The following is a 24327-nucleotide window of genomic DNA, read 5'->3' as shown; positions in this document are numbered from 1 at the left end:
ATGATTGTTTTCCTGATCTTGTTACTCGCTCCTCAAAAAGGAAGCACTTAAGTTTTTAAATACAGCAGTCAAACCAACAGAGAGTAGGGGTGATATCACTCACGGGGGCTCGTTCAGCTGCAATAAAAGTTAATCAGTTTCTAGTCTATTTTTCCATCAGCAAACTCACCTGGGTTTTTCCAATATCAATACACATTTTTAGTGGGAAAAAAAAATCCATTTAGTAAAAAGAATTACACACAGGGTTACCGAAGGACCTCCAACACACAGTTCTCCAAACTCGTTTATTGTTATCAAGCTTTAACTGAAGCACAGATGTGATCTAATTCGGATGCTCATTTTTCTGACTTTAATGGAGATCTCCTTTAGGGATATGCTGACTAACTCATCCTGTATATTCATAGACTGATTTGTATGTGAGGGTTATAGATAGCTTTCCTTTTTGTGTTCATTCTGGAGGGATCGTAGCAAAAATCGAGCACATAAAATTCCTTTTTACTGGCTGTAAGAGCATTTTTTCACTACATGAGAGCTGAGCATTTTCCCCAGCCAGCCTTTTCTATAATTCTGTGGAGGTGAAACACCAGCTCTGCCTCTCTGTAGTGAATGTTTCCCTCACCTTCAGTTTGTCTCCTGAACTCCTGTTGTCTTTCTGCCTCTGCCAACTCCTCTCTGTCATTTCATTTGGCTCCTCGTCTGTGATTCGGGTAAATATGGCAGACCCTCAAATAAGTTAAATTGTAACTTTACGTTTCCAGAAAGCTTGCACTATAAAATGGACATTCCAGACTGGATATTGGTGTTTACTTCATCCAGACTTAAACAATTGAAATTGTGTAATTTATGAACAATGAGGAAATGTGTTGGGGTTTCTTGCCCTGACTGTTTTGTGCACCTCACAGTCCTAGTCTGACCCATAAAGCTACAAAACTGACGTTTACGGTTAATACGTCAGCTTGAAAACCACATTTACATTATGTATTACAGTATGAACAAACAAGAGTTAGGCTGGAAGTAACATACAGGAAATATTGATATGAGATTTACTGGATCAGACTTGTGAAAGCACAGACAGACAGCTATCACCTGGATAGCACACACATCTACTCGCATTTAGCTATGACTGCGAGCTCAGCTGTTGTTTCAGGCTCATAGCTCAAACCTGAGGCCTCCAGTTATAATTACTGATAAGAGGGGAAAAAAGAAATTACTAGATACTAAAAAGTTTGGGAAGCACAAGATAAGTATGGCAGTGACCTATGTACGTCATTAAAGATGCATTTTGTGAAGAGAAAGGCAATGAAAGAAAATAATTCTGCTTTTCCCCTTCCATTTATGGCTAATATAAAAAGGAGTGAGAGAGTATTTAAATGAATCTTAATGCCTCCTCCCCTTATTAAACACCGCTCATAAATTCAAACTACTATTTCGAAAGTCAAGTCACAGTTTTATGACAAGAAACGCACAGACTGACAATGAGTAAAGTCACATCACTCTGTATAGTGTGAATACTTAAATCTCTGTTATTATCAGTGTATATAACAGTTTCATATATATATATATATATATCAAATGTCATATATGCCTTGCAATTGCTACTTTTAAAGCTTTAACATTTTCTATTGTAGTGTTTCATCCACTTTATTCCTCTCCCCAGGACACATTTATCTGCTCTATAACAGCTGCTACCACTGATCGTATAACATATTGAGCTTTTTAGAAAAAATTATATTTATTTTAAAAATATGCATTAGAAAAAAAAATCAGTTCATAACTACTAGATATATGTCCTTAATGAGAAAAATTGACACTTGATTGCAAAACAAAACTCTGGAAGGTGTCATGAGCAGCTCTTGTAATATTTGTTTTATGATAAAACAATAAAATAAAATGAATTTGATTAAATGACCAAGCTAATAATCAGTTGATTAATCAGCATTTTTAAAAATGTGCTTTGGGTGTCTTATAAGCTACATGACATCGAGTGGTGGTGAGAACAGCTCTCTTCATTAGACCGTTTGTTCTATATAAGCAGGGCGTTACTGCTGAGCTGTCAGTCACCTTCACATTAAATGAACTTACAGCCAAATACATAATTGCTATAAATGATAGAGGAAAATTGACTCGGAGCGTAACAATTTTAAAGCCATAAAGTGCACGTGTAATTCAAACTGTTACATCTTCTATCTTTGCAGCTAGATTAATTGTTAATTGTAACTGCATCTTTCCCTCTTTTTCTCATTTTGATCCACGTTTCAGACTAAATTGCCGTTTTCTCTCCTGAAAACTGTGCTTTTGGGCCTCACTTTGATCTTGTCACACTTTAGCCCTTGGACTGTTGAATTTGTTTACACAAGGGCCTTAAACCACAATCTCCTGCTTGGCAATCTTGTTTTTAATATCTGTTTTCAGACAGGCAAAAAATAAAAATGCTAAAATGCTTCTTGTGTATAAAGTAAATCCAACCACCATGCTTTGATTTCTCAGATGGGCCCATAAACGAAGCGCTGAATGACTTCAGCTTCCTATAATCTACTCATGTAAAACACACTCTGTGTTATTTGAAATAACTAGTCTAACAATATGAAATCCTGTCACATGCTGGATTTTGCCAGAAAAAAACACAACACAAGCTTTATATGTGCATTTATTGTTGTGTGTGTACACAAACAGTGATTGTTTTCTGTGTTTAAGGTTGTAAGTGTGTGTCTGTGTGTGAGATGGAAAGTGTGGTATAAATCAGCTGTTAAATGAGTGATTTATCAACACAACATGATGTAAATTTCATTGTTACTGATTAAACTGCTCTTCTTCGACACTTTCCAAACAAGATGGCATCCCCTAACCACGTTTGTTTGTTGAATTAGCATGCAGAGCTTTTTGCCATTTTGTGCGCAAATAACAGAGGACTAGAACCACGTGTATGTACGTACATTATCATATGAAATATTCATTACATTCCTATGTGAAGATTAGGTCATTTCAAGAAGCTACTATTCGGGAGATCTGAACATCATCACATCATGGATGAAGGAATTACTCCACGGATGAAAGCGGGAATCTTCATGACAGCAGCTCTGTGCACATACTGATCACATAAGTGTATTTTATTGTGGACAGTGACAAAGAATGCGCAGTATTGTACATCAATAAATACAGCCATAAGTCTTTTGAAATGATGGAGACGCAGCATTTTCTGCTTCTAAAAAGAACTTTGTGAGATATTTCTGTATTTGTCCTTGGCTGTCTTTGATTATGTCTGCTTTCTCTCCTTTTTTCTTCAACCTTTATATCATATCACTCTGCTTATCTTACTTTTTTCCCTGCCCTATTAGAAAATCCATCTTCATGTCGGAGGTTTTGCTACCTTTATAGAAAATCATTAAACTGGTGCTGATCTGACAATCTGCTTGTCCTCATATTACTCAACAAATGTTTCGTGGTATGAAAAAAACATCTTATTTTATCAGCATCATTTAAGATCTTAGGAAAGGTTGGAGAATAAAGTTGTCAACCAGGAAAGGGTGCATGCTAACTGAAGCTGCTGGACTGCTTTGAGGCTGAGTCTTATGAACTGAGTACATCACTGAGTCCTTGCACCAGACTTCCATCCCTCCAATTTCTATAGTTTATCTGGTTTTGGGTCTTGAGATCAAAAGTTTAAGTTGAGATGCCAGGACCTTCCTCTCCTTGACCATCTCATCTAATTTCTCGGGAGGAGACACTGAGGCATTCCCAGCCAGTCAAGAGATGCTACTCTTAATAATAATAATGGATACTTTATTGATCCCCATGGGGAAATTACTTGTTTTTCTCTGCATTTGACCCATTCACTCAGTGAAGCAGTGGGCAGCCCACTAAGCAGGCGCCCGGGGAGCAGTGTGTAGGGACGGTACCTTGCTCAGGGGTACCTCAGGGTAGCCGTTAAGTGGATTCGAACCGCCGACCTTCCGATCATGGGGCAACCACTTTACCTACTGAGCTATCCCTGCCTACTCTTCAGGGTGTTTTGGGTCTGATTGGGTTCTACTCGTGGCAGGACATCCCCTAAACACCTCACCACCACCTCCTAGGCCAAACATGGAAGCTCATCAACTAAAAAAGTAAGTTCATACCAGACATAAGTTGCAAAAGCTAGAACAGCTTACTCTTTTATACCTGTTGCTTCATCACTCACCTTTTTTTCACTTTAGATGTGTTTACACCACAGAATTAACCATTAGTTATTATTAATAATTGCTGCTTCTCTTCCTCCCCTCACCCTTCTGGCTTACTGGCCGCCCCTCCCTGAGCCTGGTTCTGCTGGTTCATCCTGTTAAAAGGAAGATTTTCCTTCCCCCTGTCACCAAAGCACTTGCTCATAGAGGGACATCCGACTGTTGGGGTTTTCTTTGTCTTCTCTTTTTTGTATTGTATTTTTATTTATTTTTGACAATATAAAGTGCCTAGCAGGAACTGTTGTGATTATGTATATAAATAAAACTGGCATTGAAAACTGAAAAACTGTGGCACAATAATCAGTCAAGGCCTCAAATCTAGCTCAATGTTTTGTCTGGAGATGAATGAGGACATGCACTTTGTACTTTGGTACAAAGGAGGATTTTCGTTTCATTACCGCAAGTAACGTTTGCAGATGACAGTGCCTGGAAGGTTGGAGGTATGCACTAGGGAAAAGAGCAAAGAAAGTTAGCAGAGGCAAGACAGAATAGATGTGTGTGAGGACGAGGGAGATGAGTTTAACAGAGAAGCTGTAAGGAGAAGAGATACTGAAGTTTAAATACCTGGAAGAAGAGAGTGCGAGCAGAGAGGAGTAGATGAATGTCAGCTGTGATTTGTGACAGAAGAATAGCAGCAAGAGTGAAAGGGAAGGTTTGCAAAATACTAGTGAGACCAAATGATGTAGAAGAAATGGTGGCACCAGAGCTGGAGGTGGCAGAGTTCAAGATTTTAAGATTTTCACTGGGAGTGACCATGAAGGACATGATTAAATGAGAGGCACAGCTCAGGTTGAGCTACTTGGAGCCAAGGTTAGAGAGGCAAGCCTGAGAAGGTTTTCACATGTGCAGAGGAGGAACAGTGAATATGTTGGACAAAAGATGTTGGGAAGATGGAGCCACCAGGCAGGAGGAAAAGAGGAAGACCTCAGAGAAGAATAATTGATGTAGTGTAGGAGAACGGGCAGAGGGCTGGTGTGACAGAAAAGGATGCCTGGGACACGGGGAGATGGCAACAGATGAGGAAGAACTGACTGCATCTGAATAAACACAATACTATTTAAATCCCTTCTTAAAAGAATTATGCTCCTTCGCATCATCATCTTTTTATGCTGTGAATAAATTAGGACAACAATATGACAACATGAAAGAGAAACATTCTGATTAATTGCACTGAATCTGCTTTGTGCTTTATGTAATAAACAACCTCACACACATTATGTTAAAGTAAAAGAAAAAAACCCTACATAAAATAAATACTTTGACATTTTGGGACATATCTTTATTTTCTCTGAGACAGCTAAAAAAAGAAAGACAATCGAAATAATTCATTTGTTGAGGAATTCTAAGGTGTCATGGTTGTGGAACTATTGCAATGCAAATAATAACGCAGATCACGCACAGGTTATTAGCTCTTATTTTTTGCTTTTCTCTGACATTTTGTAACTCTAGATCAAAGCACTGCCAGGATACTCAGCAAGTTTGCCGCTCCAAATGTCTGCAAGTATGAACATTTTGAACTTCGATACCCAGAAGTCCTTTAAGGTGACATCAATAAGAAGCACAGCGCCATCCCATGATGCAATGCAAAGTAATGAAGTTGAAAAAGCTGTCACATTGCTGAGGGCAGCTTTTTCTGGACAAAGTGCTGCTCTCTGCTGTATGGCAGTCAGATTGAAGTTCACTTTTAAATGTTGATGCTTCATTTCCTGTCACCAGAGCAGCCAGCGCATTCAACAGCAGAGTTTTATTTGGGGTGGCTCTGCTGCAGTTGGCGGGGATTTGATACACATTTTGGTTACAGCCACAATTCATCATTTATTCTCCTAAACAATGTCACTTATGTGATGTCAGCCACTTCTGGCTGAATAGAATAGAATAGAATAGAATAGAATAGAATAGAATAGAATAGCCTTTATTGTCATTGTACAGAGTACAACGAAATTGGAGTGCCACTCCCTTGGTGCAAGATAAATAATAAATATAAATGTAAAATATAAAAAGTACAATAAAAATGTGTTTAAAGTTAGGTAAAACAAGCCAATTCAAATCTTGTGCTTGACAAGAGTTAGAATAGCTGCAGTTGAAAAAGAATGTGCTACTTTTTGTGACAGCAGAGCACCGAAGCTCAAATATGGTGTTCCATTTTCTTGAAAATAACTTCTAGGTTCCAGGAAGACTATTTTTGCACACGCTGGCCATTATGTGAAATATGATTCAGGACATTTGCACACTGACTCCAGTCCACAAGTTCATGTAAAACCACCGCATGGACAGTTTTATCCTCTGGGCCTCCTAAAATATTTGTGAATGTAGTGAGAAATGAATGTTGTCCTGCACTTGGCAAGTTGCCTTCTGACCTCATGTTAGGGTTTAACATAAAATGAGCCAAAGACAAACATCATGATGTACCACAGATATTTGATTTTATAGAAAGTGTTGTTTGAATAGGCCTTTTTGTTCCATATATTAACTGAACTTTGATCATCCCTGCCTGCTTGTCAATTAAAACAAGGAAAGACAAATGTTTCACATTGTGCAGCAGCGAGATTCATGCTCTGTGCACGATTTTAAAGAATAGTACAATAAGTGCCAGGTACAATATACATGAATGTATTGCTTAGGGCTAATTATTGGACCTCCGTGCAACTCTGCAGACCTTTTCAAGAGCCAAAAAGCAGGAAAAAGTACATTCTTGCAGTTTCTTCTCGAATTTAAGATGCCGTATCAGGAGACTGATATTGCACTTTGGACATAAAAGCTTCCTGAAATCTTCATTTGACCTTTTTCTGATAACCTGTACTTGATCAGTGGTTAACCTAGCACCTAGAGACAGGTGCTAGGTTAACCAGTGATTCTAAGTGGGCTGCAAATTTAGATGTACAGATAAAGGGCTGAGTAAGATACAAAAGCACAAGATAAATGTCAAGTTTATACATTTTTTAATTTTTGCATCAGTGTTATACAACAGCAGTATGTTATAAGCAAAGGTTAAAGCCCTTGACTTAGTATGACTTAGTAAATCTGGTAGTCAGTTTAATACAAAATACTGTCTGACACTCCTGCCAGCTGATGACACTGAGACAGTTAAACCTGCACAAACCCTTTTTGTCTGTCTTATCCTTGCCATGTGTTCTTGCAGATGGCATGCAACTACCTCTACATAAGAGGAAAACGCATTAACCCCTCTTCTTGTGGTGTGTGTGTGTGTGTGTGTGTGTGTGTGTGTGTGTGTGTGTGTGTGTGTGTGTGTGTGTGTGTGTGTGTGTGTGTGTGTGTGTGTGTGTGTGTGTAAGAGAGTGAGAGTGTTGACTGTGTGTTTCTTTGTCACAAGTTTTACTTGAAAATGAGAGTGGGAAGCAGCAATAAGATTTGCCAGGAGCCACAGGCAGTCAGAGATGGATCCAGGAAGACTGGGCCATCTGCAGACCCCAAGAGTACTGAAGACCTAAGGCCACACATCTCAGCGATATCTGTGTGCCCATTCCAGCAGGAGAAGGAGAGAGGTCCTAGATGAGGTGCCTACAGCTAACGGATGGGAGTCCCAGAGGATTAGGAACCCCGCTACAGGACGACCACCCTGTTGTGAGCTGAGATCAGGATCCCAGGGCTTCAGGCGCCCAAGAACAGCCCAGTACCCCACAGTGGGAGGGTAAACTCCTCCCTTCATGACCATGTTCCACAGAAGCCAAGACTCAGCAAGCCACAGACCCAGCCCCAGCCTCGCACGCACACACATACCCACCTACTCACACAGCCACCAATGACACACAGACACTTAAAGACACACATCCACATGAACTGGGACGCAGCCAGAGTGCCCCACAAACCACCCGCAGACCTCTGTGTGAGTGTAAAAAAGTGTTTATGATAAGTTAAATGATAATTTTATGTTATTTAAAGATTATGCAGGAGATTAAGTGCAGGTCAATGTGGGTTGTTAGTAGTATTATTGTTCAGATTAAAGTAGTGTATTGTTTTGGTCTGGTGCAGGGCAGACTTAGGTTCAGAAACATTAGAGGGGAAGACGACACTGAAAGAATTCTCAAGTAAAATTTATGAGAAAACTTTGAAACAGGAAGAATGGGAATAGGAGTGTAACTTTCAAGAGAAAAAAACGTGTAAAACTTCATTTTTGGGCAAAGTCTACAAACTTTGAAGTGATTTTTATCAGATTTGACTGAATTTTCTGTACAAGCAGTTTTCATTTCCCATTGACCATTGAAATCCAGATTAATATGGACAGGACTTGTTTCTAAAAGGATAGCAGTCATCAATCTTCAGCAACACTTTTCAGATTCTACCTTTATGCTGGCTTTTTACTGTCAAGGGGTTTTTAAAGCAGCCGTGCTACATGCGCTTATATATTGTACAATAAAGCTGGCTGAATTCACAAACAGCAGAAAACCTCAGAGCCAGCAGCGGTGCAGGTCAGCTGATCGCAGCCTGCACAGAAAGAAAACAAATTTATTGGAGCTCACAAAACATATTATTTGACCTTTTTCCAAGTGAGTCATTTCCTTCTGCTGCACCACTACATGGAGACTTCTTGTTCCACCACCTACCAAATCCCACTTTAACCCCTGGTTAGAAAAGTTAAAGAATTCATTCTGACAGCGTGGGAAAGTTCAAGTGACACGTAAAACAGACAGCCACACCAAATACCCAGGAATGCAGGCAGGCGAGAGAGGAGCCCTCTCTAGGCCCTGCGGTTTCTTATTTTGATTGATTGAAGTCAGCTGTGTTCGACAGTGATAGACAGGTGTATTATTATCTCATTACCTGCCAAGTAGTTTTTCAAAATAGTTTTCCCAGCTAGTTACTATCAGTCCTAACAATAGATATTTCTTATATATATTTATTAAATAAAGTTCTTACCTTGATTAATATTATAATTATTACCAGTCACATTAGTGTTGCTTAAACTGATTGTACCTTGTTCACCTTTCCTTGTTTAAATATTTCTATTCATTTTGGTTTACTATAACATAGGTGGTATTTGTTGGGAGTAAATTACTTGGCTCACTGTCTTGTAGACTTTGTATTCTCAGAAAACATGAGCAACTGCCTCCTCGAGCCAAACTGACAAAGAATGAAGCTAAAGAAACCATTTCAGTTTTTAGATAAACCATATTCTTCTATTTTCACCAGTCTTGTGCACAAGTCCCTCAAACCAGCATCCTTTCTAATATCCCCCAGGGGGTAACTCAGTATGTAGTTGCTGAGTTTATGTCTCAATGTTTATGTTGACAAGTCACATGTAGTATTCCTTGTTTGTTCAGTCGAGTCTAGCCTCCCCCTTTACGTCCAGTTTCAAAACACCAAGATGAAAATAGTAAAAAAGCTCAGCTCGGTCGTCACGGTGACTACATCCATCTTTAGCATGCAGTTCATGGGCGTGATCCTATTCCAGCAGGGTCTCTGAGCTCATATCAGAAGCATTATAACCAAGAGACTTGGCTCTGTGAAAGAATCAGTAAAGGCAAAGAAAGTGAAAGAAGTATAACATACAGGTGAAACATAAAGGCTTTTGAACTTGAGGAAACTTTTTCGTGTTTTTGGTATGCAGGTTTTATGTCCCGGCACCCTCTGAAATTAAATGTAATTGAGAGAAATATCTAAAATAACTGCCCAGGAGTGTTACCAGGAGGGTTCTTCTGTCTTGTCTTTCCTCTCACAGCCGCACCCTCTGTTTGCCTGGCTCCTCCAGAGTTGACATGGTCCTGTTAAGAACGGAGTTTTTTCCTTCCCACAGTGCTTTCTCACTGGGGATCGTCAGGTCATTAGAATTCTCCTTCAAATATTGTAGAGCGTATAGCATGAAGTGCCTTTAGATAACTTTTTTATTAATAAGAGTGAATTAAATTGAATAACATACGCAGTGTTGGGAAGGTTACTTTTAAAATGTATTCCATTACAGAATACAGAATACATGCCCCAAAATGTATTCTGTAACATATTCCGTTACGTTACTCAATGACAGTAACGTATTCTGAATACTTTGGATTACTTAATATATTATCAATCAATCAATCAAAGCTTTATTCGTCACATGCAGGTTGCTATGCGTGTCCATAGTTCAGCTGAGACAGTGTCCTTCGGCCTATCAGGCTAAGTAAACAGTCCTCCAGCCAATCCAGGTGTCCTTGCATGGGATGGGAAGAATAGCCGTAACACAGTCGTTATCAGGGAGTGATTGTTCGGCTCCAGCCTTGGGCCTGCAGCTGGCGCCGTGATGGGGATCCGCAATGTTCATGTTGATTTTGTTAATTTCCATGCGAGCAGCCCAGGAGAATTTTCAGGCTGCTCTTTAACACTCTGACACTGGTCTCTCAATCTCCCGTTGGAGAGCCGCGAGCCTCCCCATGATGGTATCAAACTTCTGTTCCATGGTGTTGTCATTCTTTTGATTCTGAGACCTCACAACTGCAGTGATCCGTTCCGCGATGTCTTCCAACTGTCGCTCAAGGGTCTCATTTTGAGCAGGCCTCTGTCTGATGTATCCCCCCATACACTCAATGGTGTTGTTTTGAGCATTCACAGCAGCTGTAAGCGTCTCCAAGGTGTTGACCATATTACGTTCGTTGTGAGAGGTTGCGCCTCGTTCCATCGCTTCGATTCCAGCTGGCAGCCTTGGGGGGGTTTGAACAGCCGGTTCCGCTCTCTTATTTCTCCGATAAACCAGGGCTAAGCCAACTCCGATCAGCATGAACCCTGTTATCACGGTTCCGAATAGATAGATATCTTCAGCGTCCTCGATCGACAGTCCTGCCAGGCACATGATCCTCCAGTTCTGCCACCCGTCCATCGTGTATCCGGCAGGGAAAGTCCCTCCAGGGCACTCAGGCTCTCCCGAGCCCAGACTTCTCGTTGAGAAAAGGGTGTCAATAGCATTCAGAGACCAGTTGATCAAATCCATAATTCTCTTTTAGGTTTTAAAGAACGACAGTGGGAGGCTGTTCCAGGGAAAGTAATGCACACGAGACAAGACAAGGACATAGAGGCTAAGCAGGGAAGATAAGGGTGAGGAGGAGAGGAGAAAAGTGCGACCGCCTTCGCTGAGAGCTGAAGACATTCACGTTGCTTTTTACAACAACGTGAATGTACTATTGCTGTGTGATTTATTACTATTACTGAAGGTCCGTGACTCCGAACTGTAGTAAAGGGACCTCTGACTAATACGCAGTGTTGGGGAGTAACGGAATACATGTACCGCCGTTACGTATTTAAAATACAAAATATGAGTAACTGTATTCCGTTACAGTTACCGTTTAAAAAGGTGGTATTCAGAATACAGTTACTTTGTTGAAATAAATGGATTACACGGCGGTACTTTCCTGTTTCATTTTGTCGCGGGTCAGGACTGTTTGGGTTTTGTTTGACAGCTACCTTCTGTTGTTCCAGGTGGCAGCGTTACGGTTGCCATGGTTACGGGGCGACGCGCTCTCTCTCTCTCTGCGACTGTGTGTTTCCTGGGTGAGAGAGCGCCTTTTCGTTGTTGTTGTTGTTGTGCTAAGCTAACAGGCAGAATGCTACAAGCATAGCTCTAAAGAATGTAGCATCATGGGCAGTGTAGTCCGTGTTGCAGGGAGAATGGACTGCCATACACGTTATGGGTCTGTGAGCGTGAGGAGGGAGAAAAAGGGGAGTGGAAAGGTACGAGTTGTCATCGAGGAAAAACGGGAGCTGGAAGCATGTCAATATAATAATAACCACTGCAGCCAAGAAGAGTGCCTGAGGAGCCCAGTTGTAAGTACGCTATTAAGACTCGACTGTACACCGTGTTCGTGTTTTCCTCCGAAAACAATAAGTTCCGTTGGAGCAGCCTTTCAACGCCTCTCTCTGTCTCTCGCAAGAAAAGTTGACCCACACAACAAAGTAAAGCTATTTTTCGGCTACGAGCCGACAGGGACCCCGCCGTATTAGTCAGAGGTCCCTTTACTACAGTTCGGAGTCGCGGACCTTCAGTAACAGTAATAAATCACACAGCAATAGTACATTCACGTTGTTGTAAAAAGCATGATAATATATTAAGTAATCCAAAGTATTCAGAATACGTTACTGTCATTGAGTAACGTAACGGAATACGTTACAGAATACATTTTGGGGCATGTATTCTGTATTCTGTAATGGAATACATTTTAAAAGTAACCTTCCCAACACTGCTAATACGGCGGGGTCCCTGTCGGCTCCTAGCCGAAAAATAGCTTTACTTTGTTGTGTGGGTCAACTTTTCTTGTGAGAGACAGAGAGGGGCGTTGAAAGGCTGCTCCAACGGAACTTATTGTTTTCGGAGGAAAACACGAACACGGTGTACAGTCGAGTCTTAATAGCTTACTTACAACTGGGCTCGTCAGGCACTCTTCTTGGCTGCAGTGGTTATTATTATATTTACATGCTTCCAGCTCCCGTTTGTCCTCAATGACAACTCGTACCTTTCCACTCCCCTTTTTCTCCCTCCTCGCGCTCACAGACTCATAACGTGTATGGCAGTCCATTCTCCCTGCAACACGGACTACACTGCCCATGATGCTACATTCTTTAGAGCTATGCTTGTAGCATTCTGCCTGTTAGCTTAGCACAACAACAACAACGAACCATGGCAACCGTAACGCTGCCGCCTGGAACAACAGAACGTAGCTGTCAAACAAAACCCAAACAGTCCTGACCCGCGACAATATGAAACAGGAAAGTACCGCAGTGTAATCCATTTATTTCAACAAAGTAACTGTATTCTGAATACCACCTTTTTAAACGGTAACTGTAACGGAATACAGTTACTCATATTTTGTATTTTAAATACGTAACGGCGGTACATGTATTCCGTTACTCCCCAACACTGAACATACGTAAGTCATTGATTAACACACATGCGATTATAAGTCACATTTTCAGAAATAGAATTTTGAATAGAAAGATTTTTTCATTCCTCATTTGATTACCTCTAAAGACTTAATTAATTCACTACAAAGGGACTGGGGGTTAAGGACAAGTTGGTGAACTGAAAATATGGGAAAAGAGTGGGGCCTTTAATTTTAAGCTGATAAATTGAGTGTGTGAGGGAGAGTGTTTTTTCCTGTTGGATTCAGTTGACTGAACACTTAAAAGAAAACTTGAAATGTGTAATATGAAAGCTGCTTTGGCAAAAACAAGACTAGAGGTCCTGTTTTTCTGAAATAGGGTGAAGGCTCAGATCAAAGTCTAAGCTGGTACCGCATGGGCGTAATGTGGGTGTTTTGTAATCATCAGCATTGGCATAAACCTGGTGAATCTATCCTCCCATTTAAATGCAGCAGCAGTGGGGAGGAAAGAAAGAAAGAAAATGAGGTGAGATAAAAGAGTTCAAATACAGAGTTGGACAGAAAATGTAGAAACCTGAGAGGAACACAAGTCAAGACATTTTATTATTTTCAAGATATGTTCTTTAAAAGATCTGCTTTTGCATAAAAACAGGCACCGAAGTTGCACTAATGCATATAAACAGCTGCAGCTACACCTCTGCACACACAATGCCTGATCTAGAAATCTGCAAAAAGATACAGGCACATTATATGTCTGTTTTATTGTACATAGTTTTAAAAAAATGTACTTAAAATACAGCAGGAACACCATGATTTTAGTCTCATATTGTTTCTCAGCACTACACTTGCTGAGCTAATGTGAGAAAATAAAAGAAAATGATTGTTTTTACCTTTTTCAGGAAGGTGGTGATTATATTTGAGTTCAGACCGGTATCTTCCCTCTCCAGCTTTTTCCCAAACACTCATTGTAATTCTTCCTCTCAGTGCAGCGATGGATTTTTTGGAAGGAGATGCATCTTTGAAGCACTGCGTTTTGTAGTCGTGAGTTTGAAGTTGGTAAAATAACTACTCACTGCTTAATCAAAGCGCTGAAGACTTTTCTGTAATGCTCAGGTGTTCTGTGCTCACTGTGCTACCAGATGACTAAATGACACTTTAACCGAGATTGAACTGTGAATGGTGTCTTTGATGCCTCAATACCATATTTCTTTCCTATGCAAATAAGCAGAAGTCACACGTAATTCATAGCTTTATTACAGCTATATTAGATTTAATTAATCAATAAATATTATTGAATATAAAATTAATATCTTTGCATATGTTAATTTGAGTAATATATGCATATGCATATATACATATATATACATATATATATATACACATATATATATGTGTGTGTGTGATTCAAGAGAGAGAGACTTTGTTCTCAGGCTCCCTCAAGGTGTAAATGGAAAGTTTTGATGGAAAAAGCAGGTCATGTTGTTACTATACTAAGTTGACCAGTTCTCATTTATCATCTCACTATACTTACTATCCTCTCACAGGCATTTGAGCATGTGCATATCAGATATATGTATGTTATGCAGGAGTTGCTCCCAGTTATGTGGATTTTTTTTCTTCTTCTTCTTCTTTTTTTTTGCAGATGAATATTTCATCACTGCCGGATTCCACAGTAAACAGGGACGCAGCATCAGTTTATGGAGTTATGCGGTTCCGGAGCTCCTGCAATTTACACACTAAGTGCATAAACACATGTAAGCGCAAACACTCGAACGGTCTGGGATGCTCACGCACAGCTGCATGCGTACTTATAGAAAGCGTAGGGTGGGACTTTAGTGATTCATACTCAGCACTGTGATTCAAAGGTTGTTTTAATTCTTACAGTTTCCTGTTTCAAACAGAGAGTGAGCAGCACACCTTCAGCTCCAGTGGCCTCAATTATAGAAAAAGTTCCTCTCAGGGTTGTGTTCAGAAAACTGTGGGTAGAAGTCTGTGTCAAAGTTCGTAATTTATTCAGTTTGACCTTGAGGTGCAAATATTTTGAACGCTGCTGCAGCACTCATTCGCATTTACAACATAGCTGTGAAATTCATGATTACATCCACATAATGAGAGCCAATGCTGAGCCGCAGCGTGCTGTGCTATAATAGCGTTTAATTGTAAGAGTACAAAAGAATGTAAAAGTGCTCTCAGACTGTTGTGTTGTATGTGATAAACTGCAATGCGTCTTTGTTCTGTTTTGTGTTTTGATTATTTTATGAATTGGTGATGCACTCGAGTTGAAGAAAATCCTCAAGATGTAGGAGTCCAGCCTCTTAAGATGGGGGCTTGCTTTACAAGGAAACTATCTATAAAAATCTATATTTTTCTGTATATTTATTTTAGGAATGTGATTCAAGAGTTTCAGCCTGAAGTATACTTACCATACTTGGGTTGTTAGCAATAAACACACTGGGGCTTGAAAAACAGAACAACATATTGAAAATAAGTAAACTTCCCCATCCTGCCATTGTGAACCCTCTTGTTCTGATTTGATTAATAATAATTAATAAGACGCTATATATAATGAGTATCTTACTCACTCACTACTATGCCTATATTAGTTTGTAAGACTTGTTGAGCGTTACACAGTTGTGGGAAAATGATTTTCACAGGACTCTATTACAGCTTCAACAGGAATTAAGAGATTAAAAATGCAGCCAGTTGCGTCTAATCAAGTGCACTTGATTAAGTGATCATCAGCAAGTAGGAGCACCTCAACAACGGGAGATATTTTTCAATTTACTGGTCTGGAGCTTTCAGGTGTGGGTTAATTCAATCTTTCCAGCCAATTCACCCCAACCCCTTTCTAAATGCTCAGCTCAGATAGCATGTTAAATGTTAAAGTAAAGAATAATTAGAAAAAAAGAAAAGATTGTTTGGACGGATTTGCAAGAGAAAACCAAACCAAATATGCTTCTACGCAAACAACAAGATGTCACAGTCCAGGTGAGCTGTTGGAATTTTCCAGTGGGTTCCAGGTTCACCTTCATTCACCCATGGGCAGGGCTATCATTCCCTCAACTGTACAACCACTTGGAGCTGAACTGAAGCAATCAGACTCAGAGATTTAAAACCCACACTGACGCCTTCTCACCATCAGTTCGTCAACTAACCTATGTTGGTAACAGGCTCCTTCACTTTTGGCTACTGTCTCAGATTCACGTACGTACCTGTTTTTCTTTGTGCTGCAGTTTTCGGGACCCGTCACAGCTCATCCTCATCCTTTGGAAAGCTTCCAGCTTACACCTGCCTGCCGTCCTGCCACCTTTTGGAATCTCTGGAACCCAGGTCACTGTTCAGCTCACCCGGAGCTACGCCTTCTCCCCTCAGAGCTACTCCTACTCCACCTGCAATGTAAGCCACTCCTTCAGTTAAGACACACCTGAGAGAATCCTTTGGAACTTCCTAACCCCTCTCTGTCCTCTCTGCTCAGTGCCACCTCAGGCACAACTCATTCATTCTTGTTAACTCCCCCTGGACCCATACCCCTCGCCCAGCTTAGTTGTATGTTGTATATATTCAAGTTCTCACGTCTCCTTGCCAAGTACTTATATTAAGAGTGTCTCTAAGTTAAAGTGTTTAAAACTTCCTCTATTGTCGTCGCAGTCAGTTCTGCACTTGGGTTGAGTTTCTGTACAAGCCTCCAGGTCCCCTTGACAAAAGACCTATGGAACAATGTCTTTTAGATAAATAATAGTGCACAATACCATGTTTGGCAATGAAAACAACCCATAGTATATTAGCACAAACACCTCATATCAGCTTTCGAGCACGATAGTGGGCTTGGGCTTGCTTTGCCACGGGACCTGGCCACCTCACACTCACTCAGCCCACCAGGAACCCCTCTGTATACCAAAGTATGGAGTCAAATGCAAGTCCATCTGTCTAACAGCTAAAGCATAGTTCATTCAACAGGACAATGACAACAAGCACAGCAGCATATCTACAGCAGAATAGCTGAAAATAAAAGAACATAATGGTGTTGCAGCCAGTCAAAGTCCAGACCTGAATCTGACTGAAAGTCTGCAGTGAGTGCATAAATTAGTGCGTGCAAATCTCAATGAGGTGAACATACGCTATAAAGAAGACTGGGTCAAAATTCCTCCACACCAATGTGAGAGACTGATAAAGTCACAGAGAAAATTATGACTTCATCATCATCTTTTTTTCTAAAGGTGGTTCTAGGAGCAGAATCATTGGATGTACTCATTTTTTCCACAGGACTGCGTAGAGTCTTGTTAAAATCGTTTTTTCACAGGACTGTATTTATAGATATGATAAATTTCTGGTAGTGGAATTAGGCTATTTAATTACACTAAGGTCTATTAGGGTACATGACATATCTAATAATTATCCAGACATTAATGGTTGAATTTCTTAATAGCTTGGAGAAACCACTCTGTAGACTGTGGCTGATTTGCATAATGACAAAACTTTATTGTCCACAAAAGTGCTGACAAAACGTTTTGGTAACAAAAGTTAAAAACAAGAAGTCATGGTCAGCATGTACACTTCACATATGCATTATACAGTAGCCACATGTGCTTCATGTTACAGGTTGTTGCTTTGGATTATGGCTGTAAAAGGGAATGAGTTTTCCAGTTTATTTTTTATGTTCTTTCTGAAGGCTTGGGACCTTTATGTTTTGATTCTTTAAAAAAAAAAAATTAAAAATAAAATAAAAAGCCAAGAGAGCTCAAAGTGCAGCCTGTGGACCTGTGGGTTTGTAAAGTTTTGTGTGATCCCCAAGTTCAAAGTTAAAGTTTGAAAATGTTTGCAGTGCAGGCCAAACAAACGTTTCTCTTCTGTTTCAACTGCTCTGCTCTACCATTGATAGCTAACACAATTTTTACTCAAACCCAGTGTGTTGAGTATTCAGGTAGAGTATAAAAGCGCTACATAAAAACTAGTAGGGGGCGATTGTGGCTTAAGAGTTGGCAGTTCGTCTTGTAATCGGAAAGTTACCGGTTTGAGTCCCGGCTGGGACAGTCTCGGTTGTTGTGTCCTTGGGCAAGACACTTCACCCGTTGCCTACTGGTGGTGGTCAGAGGGACTGGTGGCGCCAGTGTTCGGCAGCCTCCCCTCTGTCAGTGCGCCCACCGACGCAAACCCAACAGGAAGTCGCCATTTTGAAGTGAAGGTGGCATTTTGGCCCTGATTTTTTGAACCTGGAACTTCTCCTTGGGATTTGATCGTATAAGCTTCATATTTTGTCAGTGTCAACTACACAGCTGGGCCATATTAAACCGCAGAGCTTTTGAGTTTTCGGGATATGGTGTGGCCGTGGTGCTGTGGCGAATTTTGATGATTCGCTATGAAAAACTTATTGCCTCTCATTCTGTCATACATTGTCCGATCTGGACCAAAGTGGACACATATCATAAGGCTCCACCCCTGAACATATTTCAACTGCCATATTTGACATCAGTGACAGCGCCACCTAGTGGGAACAGGAGCTGTCATGTTTTACACTTTGGGGTAGAGTATAGTGATGGGTGATGTCTGCAGCCTCAAATTTCTCCAGGAAAGCCCTGAGGAGTTGGTCTTGGGTTACAGTGAAAAGTGTGAGTTTTTGTGAAACCATGTTACCCCAGCAGCATGGCAAACATTGATGTCTTTCCATGAAGAAACAAATTAGTGTAACTCAAAGAAATCCAGTCTGATCAGTACCAAACTTTACAGACATGATGACAGACCCGCCCTGAACAGATTGATATGCCCATTGTCAGGAATATGCTGAGCGCCACCTAGAGGGAACAGGAAATGTCATGTCTTTCACTTTGATATATTGATTTTCACAGGGTTATCAGGTCCACCTCAAAAGTGGTGAATATTAAAATCAGTCCCCCATGATGCTTCAGTGAGAAAATTGTGAGTTTAAACTGAACAGCGCACCCGTTTGCCACCTGGTGGCAAAGCAGTTCACCATGAAAGATGAAGTCGCTGTTGAGGCGCTTGGAAAGTGTAAAAACTCTCGAAATTTTGCCCACACCTCCAATGTGATGAAGGCTTTCTTGTTATGTGATCATTTTCATGGAATATTGCAAAATGGCTCCACAGCGCCCAATACAAAATTTCAAAACATCAGCTCCTGCTCTGTTTTTCATCTATCAGTCTGAAACCTGGTAAGCTTATCTAAGTTAGCAAGATGTACAAAAAAGTCTCTTGGAGCAATATCCCAAATCCAACAGGAAGTGATTTTGGCGACATTTTCCCCTCTTTTCAGGCCTCGTACTTTTACAAACTCCTCCTCAGGATGTGTGGCTCAATGCGACAGGGTGCGAGGGCCCTCATAACACTGCTTGCAGCTTTAATAACAATTTTAACTGGTGTTTATAAATTGCAGCTTTCAAGAGTAACTGTCAACCTGTAAAACCTGGTGCAAAAACAGCTGCAATCATAAACCATAATTCTCTGAACAGAAAACCATGATTCTCTAACTGACAGATGCCTTTCTTGAACTTTCCGTTATTAATAATGTGAAATACCATAACTACCTGTTTAGGTTTCGGATCCTAGTTTGTGTTACAACATGCACCTTCCCACTGGAAACCCTGCCTGTTGAAAAATGGCCAGCTGGGAGTGACAGAAAGCCTCTTACTAACACAATTAAAAAATGCCAAAGAACAGAGCTTATGGTGTGACAGGGTGAAGGATTTCTAAATATAAAAGGGTTCAGTTAATACTAATTCATCTTAGTTGATATAAGGACAAAAATAATGTAAATATGGTAAGAAAATGTTTAAGAGGTTACTATTTTTCATTTTATATTAAGGGTTTTCAGTTTATTTAAGAGAACTGCGATCTATACATCACTGATTGGCTAGTGAGCCTTTTCTGGGATCAATTAGTAGTGTCTCTATTCTCCACTAGGGGCCTTTCGCGCGCTCTCCTCATTGCAATAAACGACTGCATGAGAGAAGCAAGTCAAAATCATTCTTTTGATTCTTTTCCCCCTGTTTTCAGGTAAAAGTGTTTGTCCATCATTAAGATATTTAATAGGTAACCCTTCATTGTTTTGTAAGCTTTAGAAGCATTATTACAGTTGTTTTGTGCACATAGAAACAACAGTTTTGAGCCTGTCCATTAAACTAACAGCAGGAGCTAGAAACGTGGCTATTATTATCCATTTGGTGAGGAAACATGTTCCGATATATGTATAGTAAGCACTTTAGTATTGTGGTTTATTATTTAGCTTTTCCTTCCACTCTGTGACATTGAGCAGCACAGAATGTGACATATTTATGTTAATTTTCATTGCAATAAATGACTGCATGAGAGAAGCAAGTCAAAATCACTCGTGATTCTTTTTCCTGTTTTCAGGGGTGCAACAATGGCATCTAAATGAGCAGCTTATTTGTGTTAACGAGCAACTGTAGTGACTGTAGTGAAAAGAAAGCAAGTGTTAAATTGTCTGTCGAAAGCTCTGTTAACTTAATTGTCCCTGAGTTCCAAACCTCCTGTGGCATTAACATCAGCACAAAAATTGTGAGCCAGGAGCTTCATGGCATAACTTTCCATGGCCAAGCAACTCCCGTATAGATGCAATATGTACAGTGTACTGTAGCATGAACTCATCTGAAAACACCAAAATGAGATATTGTGCAGTCACAGCGTTTGATGAGTTTTCTGAGCCACTTCTACAGCTAGAGATAATGTCGCCCCTGTTTGTCTCCTACTTTGCCATTGCAATCAAAGATGCATAATTTTGCACTATAACAGTGGCCACATTTGTGTATAGGTTTATTAATCAAATTTAATTTCTTTCTTTAAAAAAATAGAATAGCAAGGTTACTTGAGTCGTATACTCCCCTGTCAAAACTGGTTGCCCATCAAGTTCATATACAACCTTGTTTCAGGCTTAATCACCAAAACCTCTGACTATATTTAATTGTGAGGGTATTATTTATAGAATTTGGCAAAGATTTCTGCTTTCAGATTCGAGTACATGATATTAAGTACCGGCCTGCTTTCAGGTTTACACATCAATAAGTTAAAGAGACCGCTCTTCAGAAAGTCTGCCTCTTCTTTTTCTTATTCTTACTATGCCTTGCAAGTGATGAAAAAATGCAGTGTAGAGTAGAGTAAGGTAAGAAACAAAACTAATCAGAGGGTATCAGCTATACATATGCCAGGCAGAACAGCTTCCATACTACTTTTTGCTTAGGAAACAATGTGTCACTTCGAATTAAACAGATAATAGGCAAACAGGTGAAGGTAGTATAGTGAACAAGGAGAGAAGAAAAAGAGATTCTTCTGAGATATAAGGACTTAAAGGAAACATTCTGAAGATATATGCAAGAAGGAGGGTATGTGGGGGGAGCAGAACAGAAAGAGTTGCCTACTAATATTAATAATTGGCAAGGGAGAGAGGAGGAGGAGGAAAGGAGAGAAGAAAGCAAAAAAACTGGAGGGGGAAGCGGGGCTAGGAAGAAAATGAGCAAGTGATGTTTAAAGAAAGACACTTTGTTATGAAAAAGAAAAATGTCCAGTCTGTATGTATGTGTGCGACCTTGAGAAATCAAATCAGTGCCTACACATAATTCAAGACATGCAGAACCACAGACACATAGACATGCACATACGTGTGAGTGGAGATGATGTTACAGGCTAGTAATCGGTCCACAAGCCTCATTACACCTGAGGAGGATTGATCCAGTGTTCAGAACAGCAATCAGATAAACAGCAGGAGGTGAGTGTGTGTATGTTAACATTGGTTTTCTCAGCTTGAAAGAAAAAGTGTGTCACAGACGTGGGAGCTCTGTTCATTTGTATCTGTTGGATGTGTGTGTGTGTGTGTGTGTGTGTGTGTGTGTGTGTGTGTGTGTGTGTGTGTGTGTGTGTGTGTGTGTGTTTCCGCTGCAGTAATCCCACTGACAGTAGCCTTACTGCCCCAGCTGTGGCCTGACCTTTTCTCTAATTGACTTTAATCAATTGAGCTCTATCCTTTCTATCAAGCTGTTCTAAAGGGGGATGATTCTCCTCTTCACTCTCTGCATGTCCCAATCAAGCCTGTATCTTTTTTTAAAAGAATAATGCCACTTCACCATTCATGTGCAATTCAGTCTTCGAGAAATCTCACATTAATACACTAATGTTTCAATTTAACTGCAGCACCGCAGTCAGTGCAACCAAAGGAAATGAATTTCAAAAAGAGTCATATTTACCAGAAGTAGCTGCTTGACGCGGTTTTGCCCTTCTGTATTTTTAACCTTCCTTTATTCTAATGGATAAATTAGCCCAAACTGCTCTTCTGTAAAAGGGATGGACTCTAATTGCTTTGCAAATGAAAAGCTGGGAAGTCAAGTTCACCAGCTGTGTTATTCTCCTAAACTTTGTCCTTGCTTCATCCTTAAATAGCAATAACTCAGCCAACAAAGTGTTATCAACTCTAGGTGCACTTTTTCTCTTCCTCTGGAGCTTTTCTGCTCATCACTTGCTCCTAATGTGGCTCAGTTTTTAGGACAAAAGCTGGGAAGTTATTAAAGCATTAAAAAATATTGGAAAGTTTGATCTGTTTCAGACTGTGTGACGCAGTCAAAAGCTTCAGGCCATGTGAGTTAGTGCCCCTTGAGTTGGGTCAGCTTGTCATACTTTTTAGTGCCTCACCCATGGGTGCCTTTCCTTTCTTTACCTCTTTCTCTGTCCCTCGTCTAAGTGTGGACATGTATGGCAGGCTCACCTTCCTGGGGAAGACCGGCAGGAGGTGTGTTCACTCATTTGTTCCTGTTGAATCGCGGGCCTGTACCCCAGTCTCCCTCCAACTCTTCGTACACATAAAAGGATTGGCTCCCCAGATCATTACAGCTCTAGGAGCGATCATCTCTGGTGTACTGGCCAGCTTTCCCTCGACTTCCAAATCAAACACTCTATGTGAAAAATTCCCATTCGAAAGGATTACTTACTGTACCTGTGAAGAAACTCACCTGCCTGCTCTTCTCCGACCTCTCTTCTGCCTTTCAGATTCTAGTTTTGTAAAGAAATCCAGCAAACTGTTTTTCTGTCTCAGCGTCTGCCTTTGGGTCCTCTACTTTGGCTCAAACCCTGAAACAGCTGCTGGTTGCAGATGGTTATTAAATAGTGATACCTTTTTTTATAAGAACTTCTAAATTTACAATAATATCCATGATGAGCACAGAGAACTCAGGTTCAACACAATCTCATAAACAAAACATGATCTAGATATCGTCTTGTGAAAGCATCAGACCACACCTACAGCAAAGTGTCAAGACTACATCTGAAAAAGGTGTGATGCAAAATGTATCTGCAGACAGATGTAAATAAAATCCTCTAACTTCAATCTGAATCCTCTGCCCAGGTGGAATTAAACGTTCTTGCATGCATATTGGTGTGAATGCAAGGATGTATTGCTTATTGGGATTGAGCTTTGTGCTGTTGTATCTGATGTATATGCTTTCCAACTAAGCTGCATATATACCAAAGCATTCTCTTTCCATTTCAAGCAAATATAATAGAATGGAATGCCTTTATTGTCACTATACAGATGTACAATTAAATACAGATTTAATGGAATCACATAAGATGAAATGGTGATCTGTTGTCAAACTATATTCATCTTCAACATTTGCCTGAAAGAAACACCCATAAAATGTCATGACTACAGTTTTCAATTGTGACACAATGACTTTGATAAAAATCTGTCCACAGACAGATGGAAAGCTCACCATCAGTAGTCAGATCCGCTTTGTGGTTTTTAGAACAACCTTGATTAGATAAGTGGAAGAGGATGGAATAAGAATAAAAGCTACACTTTAGGGAAAAGATGTATAGTGTACTTATATAAAATGAAAAATATGTATATTTACAGGAAATACTATGAGTTTTGTCATGTTGGTCAAATTTTGCAACCAAAAAACCATCAGGAAGCTTTGATGCATCTGTTGTTTGTGACAAGATATCTAAAAGACATGAAGTGTTTGCTTTACCTATTCTGAACTTCTTAAATCTTGCCCCTGAACAATGTAACCACATTAAAAACAAACCCATTTCCAAAGCTGTTGGAACTGTAAAATATTAATAAATAGAAAATACAATGATTTTCAAATCTCATAAACCCACATTTTATTTACAATAAAACATAAAAAGCATATCATGTGCTTAAAGTGAGTCTGTTTGATGTAATATATTTGAGCAATTTGGACAAGTTGAGACAGGTCCAACAAAAAGCTGGAAAAGTAAGTGATACTAAAAACAAAGAACTGGATGAATATTTTTCTAATTAGGATAAGGGCAACAGGTCAGTAACATCA

Source organism: Rhamphochromis sp. 'chilingali' (assembly GCF_963969265.1).
Source record: "Rhamphochromis sp. 'chilingali' genome assembly, chromosome: 2".
Classification (NCBI taxonomy): Eukaryota; Metazoa; Chordata; class Actinopteri; order Cichliformes; family Cichlidae; genus Rhamphochromis; species Rhamphochromis sp. 'chilingali'.
This window is presented reverse-complemented; position numbering follows the sequence as displayed.